Genomic DNA, 21779 nt, shown 5'->3' on the forward strand with positions numbered 1-21779 from the left:
AGGGGCCACGGGAGGAAGGACAATACCAAAGCTATCTGTCTGCTCCTTGAGTTGTGGTGGCTTAAGCATGTGTTCCAGATTGCACTGGAGTCAGCACTGAGCAGTGTGGCTCGCCATTCTAAGAGAGGAGCTGCCATGCTTAGGGCATTCACTGGGTATGGTGACACTCTGGAAGTGTGGTTTCTTTGGTGCTAAAGTCAGTGCTCAGTAGTAGAGCTCCTGCTATGGAGTAAGGCCCTGGGTCCCGGGCCTGTGTCCTAAGGAAGGCGTGCAGCCAGCACCACCAGCGAAGCACTCCTGTGCCTGCAGGTTCCCTCTAGTAACTGCCTGACTCCAGACATGAATCAGCATGTCTCCTGCTGTTGATTCTGACTCCTCATTGATGGAGATCAGGCAGTGTCATGCACACCTGAGGATGGCATCATCTGTGAAAGTGGTCATCTTTAATTCTCTGCCTGTGTGAATGGCTTTGAGAGCACTCGCCGTCCACACCATCCACCCACTCTCTCATTCATGAGTTATTAGGATATTCTCAGGACTGGGCGACTGCTCTCAGTTCCCGCCTCAGCTATGCCTTGGCGTGCTGTGGCGTGCAGCCCTCCCGGGCTGGCAGCCTCTGGTCTGTGTCACGGCTGCCAGCTTCCCTGCTGTGCACGTGGCGTATGCTTGGGACTGTGCGGTACTTGTCTCTGCATCTGGTAGGTTTCACTCAGCTGTTCTCGGAGCTCATGCCTGTAGCATGTGCTGGAGCTTCCTAAGGTAGATAGCCCGGTGTAGAGTGTTTCATTTATGCCCATGAACACTTGGGCTGTGAGGGAGTCATGCCGCTGGGGTGCACACAGTTGATTGTGCGCATGTGTCTCCGGGGGAGACGCCCAGGAGTGGAGTGGACAGGGCAGTTTGGAGAGCCAACAGGCTCTTCTGTAGCAGCTTGCCCCATTGAGGCCTTGGGGGTGGTAGCCCCTGTGCCCTGTGTGACACAGCATAGGGGTGCAGCTTCAAGGAAGGCTGTCAGCTCACCTGTCAGTCCACGGTTGGCCACCTCCACACAGCCCTGGGCTGTGGGAGTGGACTGGGTAGCCCAGCAGTACCTCTGTTGGCAGCGTGGGGCAGTGCCATGCCCTGTGGGTGGGGGAGGGGCGGCTCATGTGGGGGCTCACTTGTTCTGCCTTGTCTCTCTGGCCGGGCTGGTTGATCTCAGGAGGTGAGGGACCAGTAGATTTGGCTCAGACTCTCTTGAGTGTGTACCTCAGCCAGAAAACAGGCCCCTCCCCAAACCCTCTTCAAAAGCTGCACAGAACCCGTGCACACCTTCCTATATTCTGTGTGCTCACACCTGCTACAAGGCAAAATTCTACAGACTGCCACACGGTCCTGATGAAGTGGGGAAGGACATGGAAGAGAGGCGAGTTCAGTGCAACCCAAGTTCTTTGATAACAAAGTTTGATGTGTGAAGGCTGCAGGGCAGGAAGAAGGGGGCATTATGGCTTGGATTGTACCTGAAGGCTGTCCTGGGGCCTCTGATTTTTCTCTTAAGGTCTTCAGCTGATGAGAGGAGACAAGGACACCATCCACCACACACACACACGTGGACTGCCTGTTTATTTAGAGCCTACTGGCCAGGGGATGGTGGTGCACACCTTTAATCCCAGCACTTGGGAAGCAGAAGCAGGTGGATCTCTGTGAGTTCAAGGCCAGCCTGGGCTACAAGTGAGTTCCAGGACTACTGCTCAGAGAAACGCTATCTTGGGAAAGAAAGAAAGAAAGAAAGAAAGAAAGAAAGAAAGAAAGAAAGAAAGAAAGAAAGAAAGAAAGAAAGATTCAAAGATTGTCAAACTCCAAAATCTCTTTAAAAGTTGAAAGCCTCTCAACTATGGGTGCCAGTAGGATATGCTGAAGAGGCAGCAGCTGGAGGACCATGGGTTGGAGGCCAGCACACCTGTCTTGACTCTCATGCTAAATGACAGACTTGGGCACCCACACAGTGCCATCTTACATGGGGACTCCTGACCAGCCTAGGCTGTGGAGACCTGGCCCACACAGTGTAGTTGTCCCTTGAGGCTCCATCAGAGAAATTGGGGCACCGGGTCCAGGGGCCTCCTGGGTACCTTTCTTTCCCTTCTGTCTTCACCCCCATCCCATGTCAGCAGTGTCCCCAGGACAGGGATACAAGTTGAGAGACCTACCTTTCCTATCATCTAGTGTGTATCTCCTGTCACCCACCACCACTCATCTGCCCTCCTACAATTCCTCTGTCCCCTGTTTTTTATCCCTCTGTTTGCTGTCCGGTCCATCTGTTCATCTATGTCTTAAGAGGACAAGTGATTATCACGATTTTGCATGCAAAGTAACCATTCTTCCAGGGTTATAAAGCTCTTCCAAAGGTGACACCCACTGTGACATCTCCACATGGTGTCATCTCACCCTTGATGGCATTTCCCTCAAAGCTGAAATCACTCATGAACCCCTTGTTGGCAGGGAGCCTTGGCCTGCCCCCTTGGGGAGGGACAGGGTAGAGGGGAAGCCAATGAGCACTGGGTCTCTCCCGTGTGTCACCTCTGAAGTTCCTAGGTGGAGTTCTAGCATTTGCCTCTAGGGGCAGCCTGGGTTCTGGTTCATGCTCTGGACCTGGCAGTGCCAGCATCTCTAGTTTTTTGAATGCAGGTGTGGTTTCCAAGGAAACGGGATTCTGGGCTGGCAGGGAGGAACTTTCCTCTCGGTGCCTCTCAACAGCTGAAGTGCTGCCTGTTACCATGTTCTAGCTATCATCCTTCCCACCTCTGCTCCTAACTATGGGCTCTCTGGACCAGTATTTTCAGTCACTGTTTTACCAGGTTCTGACTTGACAGGAACTGAAGGGGTGCCTGAGTACAAAACAGGGGAGGTGTCACTCAGCTTCAGGGGCCGAGCCAGGCTTCTCCTGGCTTAAACAGGAAAGGGAATTGCCAGCTGGACACCTGCACTAAAGTGGTGACCACTCTGATTGGTTCCTGGTTCCTGTAGCCCAGACCCCAGCAAGAGTGTGTGACAGGAAGCCATCGCCCTGCCCTGTCACAGTGGTGCCTGGAGCCTCTGGGAGCCCACTAGGTTGAGAGGTGTTTCTGGGGGCTCTACCAGGTGCAGTCAAGGCGGGAAATCCAGGTTTGCACCACATCAGTGCCCTGATCTAAGTGAACACACAGTGCCCACCCGTGAGCACAGAGGGGTGACCTGTGACTTTCCCAGCATGCCTGCTGCCCTGTCTGCAACACCCCTCCCCCCACCTTCCTACATCTTTATAGTTTCCATTCTGTTGAAGCCTTTTTGGTCTCTGGAGGTGTTCAGAAAGCCACGTAAGTACAGGAGAGGGAGGTGGGTGTGCGCTGGTTACTTTACTCTGAGAAGTTAGAATAGCTCTCCTTGGGTTGCTGGTGGTGGTGGCACAACCCTTTAATCCCAGCACTCAAGAGGCAGAGGCAGGCGGATCCCTGAGTTCGAGGCCAGCCTGGTCTCCAGAATGAGTTCCAAGACAGCCAGAACAACATAGAGAAACCCTGTGTAGTGGCTGGGTGAGGGCCTAGATCCCTGGCTATGAGTGAAAGGTGGGCTCTGGGGCTAGCTGGACACTCTAGAAAGCCTGATGTTGGCTGAGCTGCTCCTCCAGGCCAGTACTGCCCTAGGTGTCGCAGCAAACGTGCTGTGCACAGCCCAGCATCCCCACCCACTGGCTTCTTAGGTTTTGCTCACAGCAAAGGACAGAGAGGAGAGGGGGGGAGTCGGGGACTTGGTCCTTCCTCTTCCTTCCCATGGGTGTCTCTGCATCACTGCAAACAGTTGCAGCTCAACCTTCAGCAGCCATCTGGTGCTTGGAAACCAGGTGGAAGCAATTGTCCGGAGACAGCAGCCGCAGTGGGAAAGTCCACCTGTGCCCAGAAGGGGGCGCTGCTGAAGCGCTCCATGTGGACAGAGAGCAGGTTCAGAATACACAACAGGACAGACACAGGCCCTGTGCAACTTCAGGCACACGAAACCAGGTCCGGACACTCACACAAAGCCTGGGTGTGGATCACGTGTGCACACATATGTGTTTGGAGAGGGTTATCCCTACTCTGGTTCACTCCAGCCCATTGATTCCACACTTGTCACTTGAACATGTGTGGAAGATAGCAAACCTACAAAGAAGAAAGGGTGTTTTGGATCACAGTTTTGAAAGTTTAGCCAGTAGTCAGTTCGCTCCATTACTCTGTGGTCTCTGATGAGTCTGAGTCTAACAGGAGCCTGTGATACAGCGAGGCTGATCATCTATCTGGTGACCGGAATGTAAAAACAAGCCGAGAGAATGACATGGCTGAGGCCCCACAGTCCCCTTCAGGGATGTCCCTCCTGTGAACTGAGGAGTTCCCACAAGGCCCCTCCTCTAAAAGGTCCCACCATTTCTCAATCCAGCCAAGCTGGGGGCCAGTCTCTGGGGAGCAGGCAGCATTCAAATGACAGTGATGCAGGAGAAACTTGTAGTAAAACTGATACCATAAAGAATTTACTAATGACCAGGGGGCAGTGGTGCATACCGTCTTTGTGTGAGCTGTTTCTCTTTAGGACTGAATCAGTCTCAGCACCTGGGATCACACACCTTTAACCCCAGCACTTAGGAGGCAGACACAGGCAGATCTCTGATTTGGGGCAAGCCTGTTCTACCAAGTGAGTTTCAAGACAGCTGGGACTGTTAACACCGAGAAAACCCTTTAATCACAGCAGAGGCAGGTGGATCTCTGTGAGTTTGAGGCCAGCCTGGTCTACAGAGCAAGTTCCAGGACAGTCAAGGCTACACAGAGAAACCCTTTCTCGAAAAACAAGACAAGGAAAGAAAAGGGAAATAATTTTCTAAGGAACTTACTTGGGAGATGCTAAGTTACACAAGTAGAGTCCGGGTAAAGAAGAGCTGCCTCCCATATATATGACTAGAAGGTAGTGAGCTAACCGGGTTTGCTAGAAACACTGAGAAAGAAAATTCTGTACCATAACTGAAGTTGCTGAGAAAGTTTCTACCAGTGTTTATTCATCAAGATTGACCTCCATTGGAGCCCCATTCTCATAATGAAAGACAACACTGAATTACAGCCAGCCATCAGCGCCATCCTGTATCAAAGAACATGCAAGCAGCTCAAGGGGACAGTGTAGGGCCATCTGTAACCCCTAGTCTGCCCTTAAGTCCCCTGTGTTCCTCTCAAGAAAAGCGTCATGGGGGGGGGGGGCAAGATGACTCCTGGTGACAACTGTTGGAAAAGAACACCGTGTACTGTTGGAAAAGAACACCTTTGCTGTGTCATTCTTCCGTCTGCCTAAGTGGCCAGACTTGCAATCTCCTGTCCCTGTTTAAATTGTTCAAAGTGTAACCTGGGGTCATGACCTGAAAATGATTTAAAGATGACTGTATTTGTGGAATGCGTGTTAGTATTCAGGCATCTGTACTGGCCTGCCCTTGGGGTCCTGACAGGATATGTCCTCAGCTATAGCCATTGAGAGCACTGCCTGTGCTTTTAAAAGGTGGGTCTTGCCCACCTCCTGTCTCCTCTCTTTCTCTCTCTCTCTCTCCCCCTCGCTCCCCCTCTCCCCCTCTGTCTCCTCTCTCTCCCTTCCTCTCTGTTCTACCATTCTTGTCTGCAGGGACCAGTCTCTGCCCCCTTCTCTGCTTCTTCTCTCTCTTCTTCAAATAAACTTATGTGAGCCTTGTTGCATGTCGTGACTTCTCTTCGTGGCATTTTTAAATAAATTACAACAATGCGTAAACCTCAGGTGTATATAAGTTAGCAAAACCTTATTTGAGTCCGACTTCTCTTTGGGTGTTAGCCAGAGTCAGCCATGCACCATTTTATAAAAGAGCAATTTTTTTTTTTTTTTTTTTGGTTTTTCGAGACAGGGTTTTTCTGTATTGCTTTGGAGGTTGTCCTGGAACTCACTCTGTAGAGCAGGTTGGCCTCGAATTCATAGAGATCCACCTGCCTCTGCCTCCCGAGTGCTGGGATTAAAGGTGTGCACCACCAACGCCAGCTGATTTTTTTCTTTCTTAATCTCCAAGTGTGATGGGTGATTTCTCACTGGGAAGGCATGGTCTAAGAACAACAGCGTCCACTTATTACGTTTTAACGGTTTTGTTGTGGGGACACACAAATGCGGAATTCACCAGGAGTCGCTGCCCTGCAAGACAGCTGTGACAGGGCTGTGGCAAGGGCAGTGGAAGAGCTCACAAGACACAGGCAGGAGGAGGGAGGGAGTTAGTTGCACACACTGCAGTGCAGCTGCAGCAGGGAGTTAGTTGCACACACTAACTCGGCAGTAGACGGAGACTGCCTGGAAGAGTGCTAAGGACTCGCTCTCACCTGAGCTTTCCAAGTGGACAGCCACATGGTGTTTCAGGGCAGTTAGCACAGTTTCAGTGTCGCATAGCCATGACATTCTCACCAAAGAACCACGCCCATCGGCAGCTGATGCTCATTCCCCCTCTCCTCTGCCCCTGAAACCACACACTTGCTTTCCATCTCTGTGGCTGGTCCCTCTTCTGGACAATTTTTTTTTTTAAGGATTTAGTGTTCTATCTGCATGTATGCCTATATGTCAGAAGAGGGCACCAGATCTCATTACAGATGGTTGTGAGCCACCATGTGGTTTCTGGGAATGAACTCAGGTCCTTTGCTTCTTTGCTTGAATACAAGTTCTTTAAGGTTCACCCAGGTTGACATGCATCAAACCCCATTCCTTTTTAAATGTTGTATAATATTCTCTGGGGTGAATCTACTGTTAGGGGGTACCTGAAGATAAAAACTGCTGAGAATCCTAAATAAGTCATATGGAGTCTATTCACCACACAAGGGGCTATCCTAGTCAGAATAGCAAGAAGCAGCCTCAACCCCCAATTTGTTCGAAGTTTATGTTTGCTTTGGTTTGGTTTGGTTTTTCCAGACAGGGTTTCTCTGTGTAGTTCTGGCTGTCCTGGAACTCACTCTGTAGACCAGACTTGTCTCAAACTCCTCCTGCCTCTGCCTCCCGAGTGCTGGGATTAAAGGCATGCACTACCACCACCTGGCACACTTAAAGTATTCTTAAGATTACTTTATGAGATGGTGTAACCGTGGTTAAGTGGCCTGCTACAACACCATGGATTGTTTTCCATTCATCTTTGTGGTTCTGAATAGTGTTGCTGTGGACGGGCGTGAATGGGTGTGAAGGCTGTTGCTCAACCCTTGACGTCCATTGCTACAGGTCTGTGCCGGAATGGACTGCTGGCTTCTTTGGGAAACAACAACTTGCCTGTGTCTCTGTGTCTTAATTATATCTGTTATCTATGGCGGTCAGACAACAACTTTCAGAAGTCAGTTCTCTTTTGCCATGGGTTCTGGGCATCACATGTAGGTTGTCAGGCTCGTGTGGCAAGTACCTTCACCCACTGAGCCGGTCCTCGTGTGTTTTTATGTGGCTAGGAGTCTGTGGTAGGCAGGAGTGTGGGGTATGGAGGGGACTCTGAAGACAATGCTCCTGCCTCTGGGAGATGCCATCCCCTGTGGTAGGGTGCGTGCTGAGGGCAGGTGGAGTTAGGTCATTCTGCCAAAGGTCAGAGAGGCCATTTCAGAGGAACTATTTTTTTTTTTCTCTCTAACTATTGGTGCCCCAGGGTCCTGCTTCCTGGAGGGATATCATAAACACATCTTTTCTTAGGCACAGGGCATGTGTGGTACACATGTGTGCAAGTGCATGTGTGTGTGTGTGGAGGCCAGAGGTGACATCTGGTGTCTTCCTTAATCACTCTTCACTTATCTGTGGCAGATAAGTGACAGAACCCTCCTCCCTCCCAATCTCTCCCTCCCTCTCTCTGTTTCCCTCTCCTTCTCTCTCCCTCCCTCCCTCTCCATCTCTTTCAATACAGGGTTTCTGAGGTTTTGGACTGTAGGACACCCTCAGATGGGCAGTGTGGAGCCCAGAGCCTCACTCAGTTTCCCTGCACAGGCTGTCTCCTCTGTGGCTCACTTTGTGAATCAAACGTGAACAGAAGCTCCCTGGCACAGAGCCCTGTGAGCAAGCGCCCCTCCCCATGATTTCTGTGTGTCCTTTTCTCTTTCTGCTCATGCATGCAGCATGGAGCAGCCTCAGGCCTTGAGGGGACATCAGACGGTTAACATGGCATCAGCAAACACAAAGCCATCCCAGAAGTCCCAGCTCGCTTTCTAAGACTGGTGGAGAAGCGACCTTGCTTTCGTGGGTGACAAGCAGATCAGGGGGAGGAGGAATGTGTCTTCCCTGAGGCAAGTGCAATCGCACAGTTTATTTAAAGGAGGTTATATTTTTGGAACGGCCTCTTGGAACAGGAAAGTACAGTCATCGTGTAGGAAAGGGAGGCAGAGTTACTGTTAAGTCGCAGGAGAGAAGTTCATTAGCAAACAGGTCAGCTAATTGCTGTCTTCAGTGTTCTCCTGGAGCCTAAAGGCTGTGTTGCAATAGTAATCTGTGTCTCTCCAATAGTTGACCATAAATAGTGGGGCAAACAGAGCTGCGAGCTGCAAGGAGCGTGGAAGGTGCAGGGAAAGCAAGTTCGTTAGAGCCAAGTGGCTGCACAGAGAGGACCTAGAGGAGGAGCCCTCTCAAGCCTTGTGGTGCCTGCAGTGTCCCAGCCAGGCTGGCAAATGGAGCAGCTGTGCCCCAGAAACCTCTCCACCTACCAGACACAGGCACCCACTCTTGGGTCAGTGTGGAGTGGTACAAGTTTGCCCTGGATCATCCTGTCTTGTCTGGTCCTAAGGAGCTGAATGGTAACCATGTGGCCTTGTGTCATTTGGCATAGACAGTCCTGCCCCAAACGGCCAGGGCACAAAGATGGTGGCACAGAAAAGCACCAGCCCCCACAAGCTGAGGGCAAGTCTCCACTCAACTTCTGGCCTCTCTCCCTCCTTCCTTTAAGATATCCATGTCACCAGGAGTGGTGGCACACGCCTTTAATCTTAGCACTTGGAAGGCTGAGGCAGGTGGATCTCAGTGAGTTTGAGGCCAGCCTGGTCTATAAATCAAGTTCCAGGACAGCCATAGCTGTTACACAAAGAAACCCTGTCTCGACCTCCCCCACCCCCAAAAAAGATATCCATGTCCTCAGGAGCCAGCTCCTGGCCTGTGGACAGCTCAGGTGGGCTCCACCTGCAGAGGTTAGTTCAGATGGGGAGTTAATGCAAGAGGGAAGCTGTGGGTGGTCAGACATTGCTTCCAGAACCATGTCCAGAGCAGGCAGACTGCCAAAGGCCAGAATCCCAGCGACCCTCAAGGCCCTGGGCTTTAGCAGCACAACTCCCACAGGGTTCCCCAACCCTCCATGGAATCCCTAATCCCTACAGGAAGCCCTAACCCTCCATGGAATCCCTAATCCCTACAGGGAGCCCCAACCCTTTATGGGAGGCCACCGTGGACCACCCTAATGTCCCCAACCATGGGGCAACCTCAACATTCACAGCATGGTTGTCAGGGGCAGGTCTTTGTTTTAGTTTTCATCTTTGTTTTTCTTTTTTAATTTAAATTTATTTAACTTATTTTATATGCATTGGTGTGAAGGTGTCAGATCCTCTGGAACTGGAGTTACAGACAGTTGTGAGCCACCATGTGGGTGCTGGGAATTGAACCCGGCTCCTCTGGAAGAGCAGCCAGTGCTCTTAACCTCTGAGCCATCTCTCCAGCCTCTGTTTTGGTTTTTCAAGACAGGGTTTCTCTGTAGCTTTGGAGCCTGTCCTCACACTGGCTGTGTAGATCAGGCTGGCCTCCAACTCACAGAGACCTGTTGCCTCTGTGCTGGGATTAAAGATTCATACCCCTGGGAGGGACAGGTTGAGATTCCTCTGCCTCCAGGACCTGAGGAGCATAGGCCTCCTCATAGGCTTTCAGTAGCATGGCCAGCTCATGAGGACTCAGGGCCTGTGACAGTCGGCTCGGTGTCTACCTTGGATCTGCTCAGACTCTGGCCCTGCATAGGGGCCATGTGCCTGTAGGTGATGACTGAGCTTGGAGCTGGGTGGTGGGATAGGGTGAGGCAACTGAAGACCAGCCCTGTTCCTTCAGCCTTTTCCCTCTCCAGTTCTGTAACTCAAGGTCACATGGCCTCTTGTTTCTGCTCCCTGTAACCATAGGACAGCAACCTGGTGCTCAAACAGAGATCACTGGCTGTAAACTCAGTGAGGAAGGGTTTTCCCTTTCTTTGGTCTCTATGGTTAGTGTTCAGCATGGCATGTGTCTGCCACTGGCCACACTGATGGTTGTCCCTGGAGGGGGGCAGGCAATTACATCAGAGCGTAGGAGACAGAGTCAGTCCTCCTTGGGCCAGTCCTCCTGGCCTGAGTGTCCCTGACATGGTCAGCAGAGTCAGGAAGGGTGGTACACACCTTTATATTTAAGATTTATTTATTTACTATAAATACAGTATTCTACCTGCATGTATGCCTGCAGGCCAAAAGAGGGCACCAGAACTCATTACATATAGTTGTGAGCCACCATGTGGTTGCTGGGAATTGAACTTGGGACCTCTGAAAGAGCAGTCATTACAATTTTTTTAAAACATTTTTTATTAATTTATTTTTACATTCCAAACCCAGTTCCCCCCTTCCTCTTCTCCTCCCATTCTTCCCACCTTCCATCTGCTTCTGGGGAGGGTAAGGCCTCCCCTAGGAAATCTACTAAGTTTGTCTCATCATCTCTTGACAGCCAGTACTCTTAACTGCTGAGCCGTCTCTCCAGCCCTGTGGTACACACCTTCAATCTCAGTACTCAGAGGTAGAGGCAGGTGGATATCTGTGACCTCGAGGTCAGCTTGGTCTACACAGAGTTCCAGATCAGCCAGGGCTGTGTAGTGAGACCTGTCTCAAGCAAGCAAGCAAACAAAGAAAAAGGTTAGTTCACTGGGATGGCACTTCAGCTCCATCTGAGCTTCATCGTGAGTGAGATTTCATCTTTCTGAGTTTGGGGAGGCTCTGGAGGATCTGAGTGACTTAGGCCAGTGTGGAAATCAGTTTTGTAGCGTGCTAAGGCTAATGAGGGAATGGGGAAAGGAGAGGCAGACAGTGGGGTCTGTCGGGTCATGTCAAAGCAAATGTGGCAGATTTCTGCTGAAGTCCCAGGGGACATTTATAGAAAGCCAGGCGTTATGCTTGTCTGCTTCTGAACCGTTCACTGAAGAGGTACAGTGACCCCAGTGTGCCCACTGCTGTAGGGGTAGCGATATTAGATGGGGGGGGTGCTCACCAGCCAACTGTGCACCAGGTTGCCTGCAGGTGAGGCCCGTGCTGAATTGCACATTTGTTGGTCCTCTACTAACATGCAGAATGTTTAGACTTTAGTAGACGCTTGGTTGCTGGAGGTCTTCTGGGGCATCAGGAGTGATGGGCATTGGCTAATGGTCAATGGCCATGGAGCTGTGTGGGGCGTGGGTGATGAAGCTGGTCCCAAGGAGGGCAATTATTTCTATATGAAGTTGCTGTGTATGCAGGAGGTGATTTGGACAGCTTGGGGTCCTCCCATGTGGCCCATGGGAAGGCAATCATGAGTCACAGGGCAAGAGCCTGTTAGATAGGGAAGCTGCGACTGGTATCAGGGGAGGGTACAGCCCTGCTCCCCCTTGGCTCCAGGCCAGACTAAGCAGCAGGAGCCAGCTTGGCTGAGCCCCTCAGTGGTTGGGGGATGGGCAGCAGCCCTGCAGTGATGCCAGAATGAGGAAGTTTGAAGAAGGATAATGAATGGCAGGCAGCCTGCACCAAACCCTGCCCCTTTGAGGAAAGAACTGCTTCAAGAGCTGCTTCCTCTCCTCCTTAAATATCCCAGGGACTGCTAAGTCCCAAGGACACTTGAAACAGACTTGGAACTGACTGAGGTCACTGCCAGGGATCCTCCCTGCAGGGACAAAAGACCCAAAGGCAAAGCAAAAATCCTACACTTTGAGAATCAGGCTATTCAGAGTCTGACCCTCAGGGACCCGCGGTGTCGTGGACACCTGGCACCTGACAGTTGATGACCCATGGTGCATTACACAAATGGCCAGTCTCTAGAAAAACACACTGTAAAATTTACTACTCAGCAAGATAATGAGAGGCTCACCTGCCCCCTCAGACAGGAACCCACACAGGAGTCCCAGAAAAGATCAAACACCTCCCCCTTCTACTGCAGTAAAAGAACGCCCACCCCAACAGCAGCACAGTCCCCTCTCTGGGAACTCGCTGCTCTCTCTCTCTCTCTCTCTCTCTCTCTCTCTCTCTCTCTCTCTCTCTTCTCTCTCTGTAAAGGGTTTTACCTACTGCAGCAGTGCCATGCCTGACACTTTCCCAGACGCACACGGGACTTCCCCTGCCTCTCTGGCCTTTCTTCTCCCCAGTGCCTGCGCGGTTGGCTGATCACCCCATGGCAGCTGAAGGTCCTGTGACTGTTGTACACAGGCCTCCAGGCCATGACTGATCCCTTTTCAGAAAGCCTTGCTTCATGGTTGAAACTATTAGGCCCTGGCCAGGGCTGCTTTCCAGGGATCAGAAGGCAGTAGGAAAGAGGGCAACTACTGCACTCTGCAAAGATAAAGTGTTATGTCCTTCCTCTTGTGGCGTGGTTGACAGTGGCAGTTTGTCTAGGGTTCATGCACACATTTTGTGAGGACTGTCTGTGACCCTTCCTTCTCTGGGAACTCGCTGCTCTTCCTTCCTTCCTTCCTTCCTTCCTTCCTTCCTTCCTTCCTTCCTTCTCTCCTTCTCTCCTCTCCTTCCTTCCTTCTCTCCTTCCTTCCTTCTCTCCTTCTCTCCTCTCCTTCCTTCCTTCTCTTTTTCCTTCCTTCCTTCCTTCCTTCCTTCCTTCCTTCCTTCCTTCCTTCCTTGTCTAAGTGTCCTGGAGAGGAAGGGAATAGAGCATGTGTGTCTATCATTTACACCCCTGCTGGAAACTGTAACTGAAATGTACTGGGTTTTGTTTCTTTGTTTTTTGAGACAGGGTTACTCTGTGGCTTTGGAGGCTGTCCTGGAACTCTCTCTATAGACCAGGGTGGCCTTGAACTCACAGAGATTTGTCTGCCTCTGCTTCCTGAGTACCTCTATGGCCTGGCGCCCTATTTCTAATACAGATGAGCAATGTTTGCTTCTGCAGGATGCTGACTCCCTTCCCCTTGTGCCTGAGTCTCCATCCAATACTGGTCTGGCCTGACCAAACTGACCCTCTGGGTTCATGGCCGTGGAAAGGTCTAGGGTTTAACTTTCATGGCTAGTGCCCCCCCCCCTTTTCTCAGGGAACATCCCAGCTTGGAGCATTGCATTGGGTCCTCTGTGGACATGCAAGAGACAGGTCTCCCTCTAGGAGCATCTTTTGGGCTGACGTTACATCTTGGTAGGACCTATGCTGGGCCTGACACTTCTGTTCCCTCAACACTTCCTGGGGTACATTTCCTTCTGGCTACTTCCTCTGCCAGAAAGACCTCTGGGAGACCCCTATTTTCCTCTTCTCTGGCCCAGGCTCTTTCTCTACCCCTCCTCCTCTGCCCCTGTTTGTAATTCGTATCTACTCAGCAGGCTGGGAGTGGAGAGAACTCACAAACCGTTAGGCTATTTTGTTAACACCTCTTGTAAAAACTTCTGATATTGTGTGTTGTTTGCCACATGAGTAGATAAGATACCAGCTTGTTCCTGCAACAAGCCAAGGACACCAAACAATTCCATTGACTCAGATACCTAATACTTTATCATGTTAAACTTGGCAGCATTTGCTGCCAACCCTAGGAACCTGAGTTTGATACCAGGACCCACATGGAAGGAGAAAACTGACTTCATCAGGTTGTCCTTACACACACACACACACACACACACACACACACACAGAGGCATGCACGCACCCATGTGTGCACATATACAGTCAGTAAGTAAATGAAATGCAATAATAAGTCTCTCTCTCTGCTGCCTCTCCCAGAAACTCAGTCCTGCTGAGCAAGTTCCTGGAGAGACCAAAGGAGACCCAGTCCTGTCTCTCACTTCCCTATGGCTCCTTGGAGAGTGGCCTTCAAGCCCTGGCCTCCTTCTCCCCAGCCTTTCCTTCCTTCTGGCTGAAGAATCTAGTTACTCAGAGGGAAAATACAACTGAAGAGACAAGTCTAGCAGCTGTAATCCAGGCTTTTAAAATTCTAGGGAAGGTCTATTTCCAGGGCTGCCACTGCCAGGAAGAAGGGAAAGACTGGGAAGTTCACATGTTACAATTGTCCCAGTTGTCCTTAGCTAGGCATTGGTTAAAAAAAAAAAAAAAAAAAAAAAAGTGTGTGTGTGTGTGTGTGTGTGTGTGTGTGTGTGTGTGTGTGTGTGTGTGTGTGTGTGTGCATTCATGTGAGTTTTAAAAACATATTCTGACACAGAGAAACCCTGTCTCAAAAAAACCAAAACCAAACCAAAACAAAACAACCCAACCAAACAAACAAACAAAAACATATATTCTGGGGTCCTGGAGAGGCACAGTAGTTAAGAGCACTGGCTGATCTTCCAGAGCACCTGGGTTCAAATCCCAGCACCCACATAATGTCTCACAACACCTGTAACTCCTCCGGCCTTTGTTGGTGCACAGACTTGCATGTGGGCAAGGCACACACATATAATAAAAAAATAAAAACCTATGTTCTAGTCTACAAGAGCTAGTTCCAGGACAGCCTCCAAAGCCACAGGGAAACCCTGTCTGGAAAAACCAAAAAAAAAACAGATGTGGTGGTACAAGTCTTTAATCCCAGTGCTTGGGAGGCAAAGGCAGGTGGATTTCTATGAGTTTGAGAGCAAAGTTGTAGCAAAGTTTGAGGCTAGCCAGAGTTACACAGTGAGACTCTGTCTCAAAAACAGACAAAATAGATGTTCTGGGTTCAGCCTGCACCACCAGGTTCACCAGTGAGCCTCCTTCCTACTCAGCCTTTGGACTCTTCCTTTCTCTTTGGCCTTTTAGGAAAAAGTAATCATTTGTTTGCTCCCCCCACCCAAGAGACCAAATATCTTTGTATCCAAAATGGCAATTACAGGGTTAACAAAGTTATGGGGCTTTTTTTTTTGTTTTTCTGTGTATTATCTGCCCTATAAGTTCCCTATTCAAGGCCCTGAAAAGCTATCCAGTCCTTGCTGGAATGTAACATTCTGTAACTCATGGGAAGCCAACAGAAATAAGTGTGAAAGCTTTTCTAATAGATGGCAGTAAAACCTGTGTAAGTTCCACGGAAGACAGAAACTGTATAGTTTAACTCTGAGTGGATGACAACATCAGACTGTTACATTGTGTCATGAGTGTAATTTAGATTCAAGTCTTTTAAGGAGTTAGTAAATTTGTTATTTTGCTGTCTCTTGACTAAATCTTTGTTTTTTTGTTTTTTTTTTTTGAGACAGGGTTTCACTATGTAGCCCTGGCTGTCCTGGGACTCTGTAGACCAGGCTTATCTGGAATTCAGAGATGCACCTGCCTCTGTCTCCCCATTGCCTTTTTTGCAACGGAAAAGAAAGCACTGGGGAGAGTTCCCTGGGCTAACTGCTTGTCACAAACATGAGGGCCTGAGTTTAGAGCCCCAGAACCTACATAAAGCTGGGTGTGATAGCACACACCTGTGGTGAAATGAGAGCTAGAGAAGGGAGAGTCCCCGGAAAGCTCACCGCAAACAGCTAAAGACCTCATCTCAAAACAAGAGGGAAGACCAAAGCCGATGTCTGAGGTTGTCCTCCAACCTCACACACATGTTCCACCATTTAAAAAAAAACAAAGAAAAGGAAAGATGAAGACGATGGCATCTTTCTATGAATCCCTAGCTGTCCTGGAACTCTTTACATCAGTGATTCTCAACCCTATCACGGGGGGTCACCTAAGACCATCGAAAAACACACATTTACATTACAATTCACAAGAGTAGCAAAATCACAGCTATGTAGTAGCAACAAAAATAAATTTATGCTTGGGGATCGCCACAGTGTGAGGAGCTGTATTAAAGGGTGGCAGCATTAGAGAGGTTGAGAACCACACTAGTCTATGTAGACCAAGCTGGCCTTGACTTCACAGAGATCTGCTTGCCTCTGTCTCCTGGTGGGACTAAAGGTGGTGTATCCCTAGCTCAGCTTTGATTTTCCTTCAAGATGGGGCCTCTGGCTTGGCCTGGAACTCACCAAGTGTGCTAGGCCCCAGGGAACTTCCTGAGTCTGCCTCCCCAACCCTGGAACTGCAGAAACACATGGAGTCTTTTCATGTGGGTTCTAGAGATTGAACCAGGTCCTAATTGCTCACGGTCAGCACCTTACCTGGGAGTCCTCTCCTGGCTCCTTCCTTTTCTCTCGTATTTCTCCATGGTGGTATCTAGAGCTATGAATTTTCCTCCCATCCCCATTTCTTGTATGCTGTAAACTTTGATGTTTTGTTGTTGTTGTTGTTGTTGTTGTTTGAGATAGGGTTTCTCTGTGTAATAGGCTGACCTGGAACTCATTTTGTAGGCCAGGCTGGCCTCAGACTCACAGAGATCCATCTGCCTCTCTAATGCTGGGAGTAAACGCATGTGCCACCACTGCCTAGCTGTTTGGTGTTTGTTTATAGCCAACTTAATTGATCTTCTAATTGATATCATTACTCTCCAGTCTGTTGGTTCAGGGCCTGGCTGTTTGGGGGTGTTTCTGAATGTCCTCTTAGAGTGATTCCGAGCTTATGCATTCTGGGGCTCTGTTGGGGCCTTTCCCAACTCCCTATGGACACCCTGTTGCCAGCTTTCCCTTTGAAGGTCTCAGTCTTGAGCAGGAACACTGCCTCAGGCATCTGTGACATTAAACAGCTGCTGCTGTACATCTTCAGTGGTCCCCAGGGAAAAGCTGTTCTCAGTAACAAGGTCTAAGTGAAGCCCTGCTGTGGAGCTGCGGGACTCTGCCAATGCTGACCACTTTGACGACCACTTACCCATTGAGGATGAGGCCTCTGGGTAGCAATGAGTTTGTTCGACTGTCCAAGAGGTTGGATTGGGAATAGGAATAGAGTAAGCCAAAATGCTGCCAACACTAAGAATTCTTTTCTTTAGCTGTTTTTTGTTTGTTTGTTTGTTTGACAAGGTGTGGTGGTTTGAAAGAAAATGGCTCCAAAGGAAGTAGCACTATTAAGAGGTGTGGCTTTGTTGGAGTGGGTGTGGCCTTGTTGGTGGAAGTGTGTCACCTGGAGGTGGGCTTTGAGGTCTCCTATGCTCAAGTCACACCCAGTGAGACAGACCACTTCCTGTTGCCTGCAAGTTAAGATGTAGTACACTCTTCTTCTTCAGCATCAGGTCTGCCTGCACACTGCCGTGTAGAACCATGATGATAATGGACTAAACCTCTGAAATTGTAAGGCACCACCCCAAATTAAATGTTTTTCCTTTATAAAGGTTGCTATGGCCATGGTTGCTTGTAGAAACCTAAGACAGCAGGCCTCATTATTTAGCTCAGGCTGGCCTTGAACTCACAGAGATCCTCCTGCCTCTGCCTCCCAAATGCTGGGATTAAAGGCATGAGCCACCATACCCAGTGTTAGCTGTGTTTCTTGAACTCATTCATCTCATGTTTGCAAGTCTTTGGTTAGCTTCCGGAATTCTGAAAACGCTGACTTTGATCATTTTTCCAGTGCTCTTACAGTTTCATGGGGCCTGATGTATGAAGATGCTGCCCTGCTGATCTGATCAAGGTGGCCCACAACACCTGGGTGGCTTTGTTTTTGAATCAAGGTTTCATGTATCCCAGGCTTTCTCTTAACTTGCTACGTAGCCAAGGAGGACCTCAACCTTTATCCTTCTGCCTTGATTACAGGCAGGCATTGCTAGGCCTGGTGTGCGTGGTGTAGAGGGTTGAACCTAGGCTTTGTGACTGCTATGAGTACACTATCAGCTGTGCCCTATGCCCCCCTCAGCCCTCATGACTGGCTTTTTAAAATACTTTTTTACTGATTATTTTGTTTCATGTGTATGAGTGTTCTGCCTGCGTGTTTGTCTGTACTCTATATGCATACCCAGTGCCCATCTGAGGCAAGAGGAGGGCATTGGTTTCCCTGGAACTGGAGTTACAGATGGTTGTGAGCTGCCATGTGGGTGCTGGTCATTGAACCCGCGTCCTCTGGAAGAGCAGCCAGTGTTTTTAACTTCTGAGCATCTCTCCAGCCTCTGATGCTTGGCCTTTGAAATATCCAACACAACATTAAACTCTGCCTCTCACCTCATGCCTGCAGTAGCCTAGCCCTCTGTGTCTGACTCATGATGCTTGTCCAGTACAGCTGCAGGTGAGGCCTGTTATTCTTTTGTTTAAGCTGCAGCTGCTGATATAAAGAAAGGAACTACGATGAACAATCCACGTGGAGTTTATTTACCAGAAAGGGGGGGGAGAAGGGGATGGGTAGTCAGCCAACCCAAGAGGAGCCAAAAGAAGAGAGGGAGGGATGGGTGGCAGGACCTTTTAAAGGGAATGTTGCATATGTGCACTGGGGTTTTGTACCTCACAGGTTGCAATGCATGGTGGGTGAGTGCCCTGTTGTTAGGGGGCGGGGTCAGGGTCATCCAGGTGTATTGTTCTTACAATCCCAGCTGTTGTTTATTATAAAAGTTGGAGAATTGGGCGTGGCAGGTTAGGGAAGTAGGGGCAAAGATATCTCAAGGCTGCTTCCTGCTGGACTGGGGCATTGACCGTCTTTGGGGGGTTGGGGTGCTGCCACGTCCTGGGGTTGATTGTTGTTTCATTGTAGTCCGGGCCATATGGTACTCTCTGGTGCCTTTTAGACCTGGCAAGATGTTCGCAGAACAGAGGACAAGGTTAAATTTAGAAAAATTTTTTTCTTAGGTCCTGTCACTTGAGGGGAAGATTGTAAGATGAGGGAGGGGTTCCCAAGGTGTCCCAAGATGAGGGAAGGGAAATTGGGACTGGGGAAAGGTTGGATATTACCTGGAGTGAATCTGACCTGTTTGGATCTGATTCGGCTCCCTTGAACTTATAAGAGTCCTTAAAGTTTGTGAAAACATAAAGATTAGACATATTAGATCATATCTAGGTGGTATGAAATCTCTCTGGTTACCTTTAACCAGAAGGCACAAACACTTGGTGGTCCTTGTATCTTTAGATCCATGGCTTTTAGGCTGGCATTCCTGTAACAACAGCTAATTGGTTAGATTAAGAGTTTTAAGTAAGTTATTGTGGGATACTTTGGAAATTGATGAGCAGAGTGTAATTAGAAGCAGGAAAGTTTAAATCAGCCTTGTAGAAATTGAGCCTTATTCTTCTGAAATAGGAGGCAAAGTAGATGATTTCAGTGTCCTCTGAAACCTAAGGGAACTGGGTCCTGTTGCAGAAACTGTGTATGAAGGGTGAGTCTCAGGTGGAGAAGTAAAGGGCTTGAAGTGGGATAAGTGAATCCAGTGGGGAAGGCCCTCAAGCTTAGCTGCTGTTGGAGTGACAAGAATTACTTTGAAAGGGCCCTTCCACTTAGGAGACAGGGCTCCCTTTCAGAGATGATGGTGGTCGGGTCAAGAGAGCCTGGGCCCCGTCATTCATAGTCCTCATCCATAGCCAGGGCTAAGAGATCAAGTGGAAGGCCGTCTGTGTTTGATGTCCTCTTGTCACATGGGACATGGGGACAGTCCACTGACAGTCCACTTCCTGGCATCTAGGACATGGCTTGCGTGGTGCGCGGGGGTTCGGGCAACCCTGGGCCCAGTGCCCTTTCTGACCACACTTGAAGCATGGATGCTGCAGTACTCTGGCCCCAGAGTGCAAGGGATCCCGGGCAGATGCTGAAGCCAGTCGGACGGCTTCAGCTAGCATCTGGTATCTGTGCTTAAGGGTCTGGCTATCTCTCCCATGGTACACCTTAAACGCCACTCTTAGGGCCTCATCCTGTGGAGTCAGGGGTCCTTTCTCCAAATTTTTAAGTTTAGCCCTAATGTCGGGGCAGCTCTGAGCGAAAAAATATGTCATGAGAAGTTGTCTTCCCTCTAGCATCTCAGGGTCTAAGTTAGTATACTGTAAAAAGGCCTGTTTAAGACGCTGTAGGAATTGGGAGGGATTTTCTGATTTGTCCTGAACTATATTTAGGAGCTTATCATAATTTATGGGCTTTAGGGCAGCCTTACGGAGACCAGACATGAGGCAAGTTACAAACTGATCTCTAGCCAAAATACCACCCGGGTTGTTATAATCCCAATGTGGTTCCTTCTGCGGGACAGCATCATTCCCAGTAGGCTGAGTTGGCTGAGTTTGATGTATCTCATCTGCACATGCCCTCGCATAATTCCAAACTCGCTCGCACTCCTCATGTAGTAAGTTGTTACTTAAAATCATGAAGACATCATGGAAAGTAAGACTATAAGACTGTGCAATGTACTGAAATTCCTTTATAAAGGCAGTGGGGTTAGAGGTATAGGATCCTAATCTGTGTTGAATCTGAGAGAGCTCTGATAGTGGGAAGGGAACGTGAACTCTAACCACGCCGTCCACACCGGCTGGCTACCTCACGCAAGGGGAGGGTAGTGGCCTGATCAGCTTTGGTAGATGGAGATCCCGTTCGAGAACGAGTAGTGGGGGGGTGAAGGTGGGAGCCAGGGGTGGGTGTTTGGAAGGGGCTGAGTCAGAGGAAGCTGGAGCAGGGACGGTTGAGACAGAAGAGACAGAAGGTTCAAGGATCTTAGTAGAAGCTTTAGAAGGCTCAGTTGGAGGGTGAAGGCGAACCGGTGGAGGATCATCAGCTGGATCCAAGTCTATAAGATTTAATTCCGCAAAATCTCGGGGTCTAGTGTCCCGTTTGGGGGACAGTGAGACTGGTTCTCTAAGGAATACCTAGGCCATTTTTTAGTACTGAGATAGGCGAGTCTGGATGCCTTAACGAACGGCATGAGGTGCAAGGGTTTTAAGTTCTGTAAAAGACATCCCAGCAGTATGGATGGGCTTATTTCCTTAGTTGGCTTATTTCCCATGTGTGAACAAGTTAAAAACCGGTAAAAGCCCCTCTCCGAATGCTCGTCAGCCGGGGGGGGGGGTACCGAGGGGCCTTAGCCCGATAGACCCTGGGTCTGAATAGGGACTCAACTGTCCCAAAGAACAAAAAGAAAACAGAAGAACCCAACAGTCCCGCAGCGACCAACCACCGAGGGAGCAAGTAGCTACTGATGGGACCACCCGTAGGAAGTAAGCCAAGAGCGATTGTCGGCGAAGGGGGTCGACCGTAACCGTGAAAGTCGTGGCCAGGTGCTCCCCCACCTCCAAGAACACCAGGGGGGTGCCGGACGATCGATGGTCAGTCCCTTGGATTCAGGGAGACGTTTACGCTGACTGAAAGGGGTAGCCTTATGGAATCGGGTCCGGTGTTGTATGCAGAGTCCCAGCAAACCAGTGAGATGGAACGTGGATTGTCTATCCGTGTGTTAAGGGTACCCTTGATCTAACACGCGCCCGCCAGCGGGTCTCGGGAGAAGGTATAAGGGCAGAGTCTTTCCACGTCCCGGGAGCCAAAATGTTATTCTTTTGTTTAAGCTGCAGCTGCTGATATAAAGAAAGGAACAACGGGGGCTGGAGAGATGGCTCAGAGGTTAAGAGCACTGGCTACTCTTCCAGAGGTCTTGAGTTCAATTCCCAGCAACCACATGGTGGTTCACAACCATCTGTTATGAGATCTGGTGCCCTCTTCTGGTGTACAGATATACATGGAAGCAGAATGTTGTATACATAATAAATAAATAAAATCTTCTTTAAAGAAAAAGAAAAAGAAAAGAAAGGAACAACGGATGAACAACCCACGTGGAGTTTATTTACCAGAAAAGGGGGGGA

Source organism: Cricetulus griseus (assembly GCF_003668045.3).
Source record: "Cricetulus griseus strain 17A/GY chromosome 1 unlocalized genomic scaffold, alternate assembly CriGri-PICRH-1.0 chr1_0, whole genome shotgun sequence".
Lineage (NCBI taxonomy): Eukaryota > Metazoa > Chordata > Mammalia > Rodentia > Cricetidae > Cricetulus > Cricetulus griseus.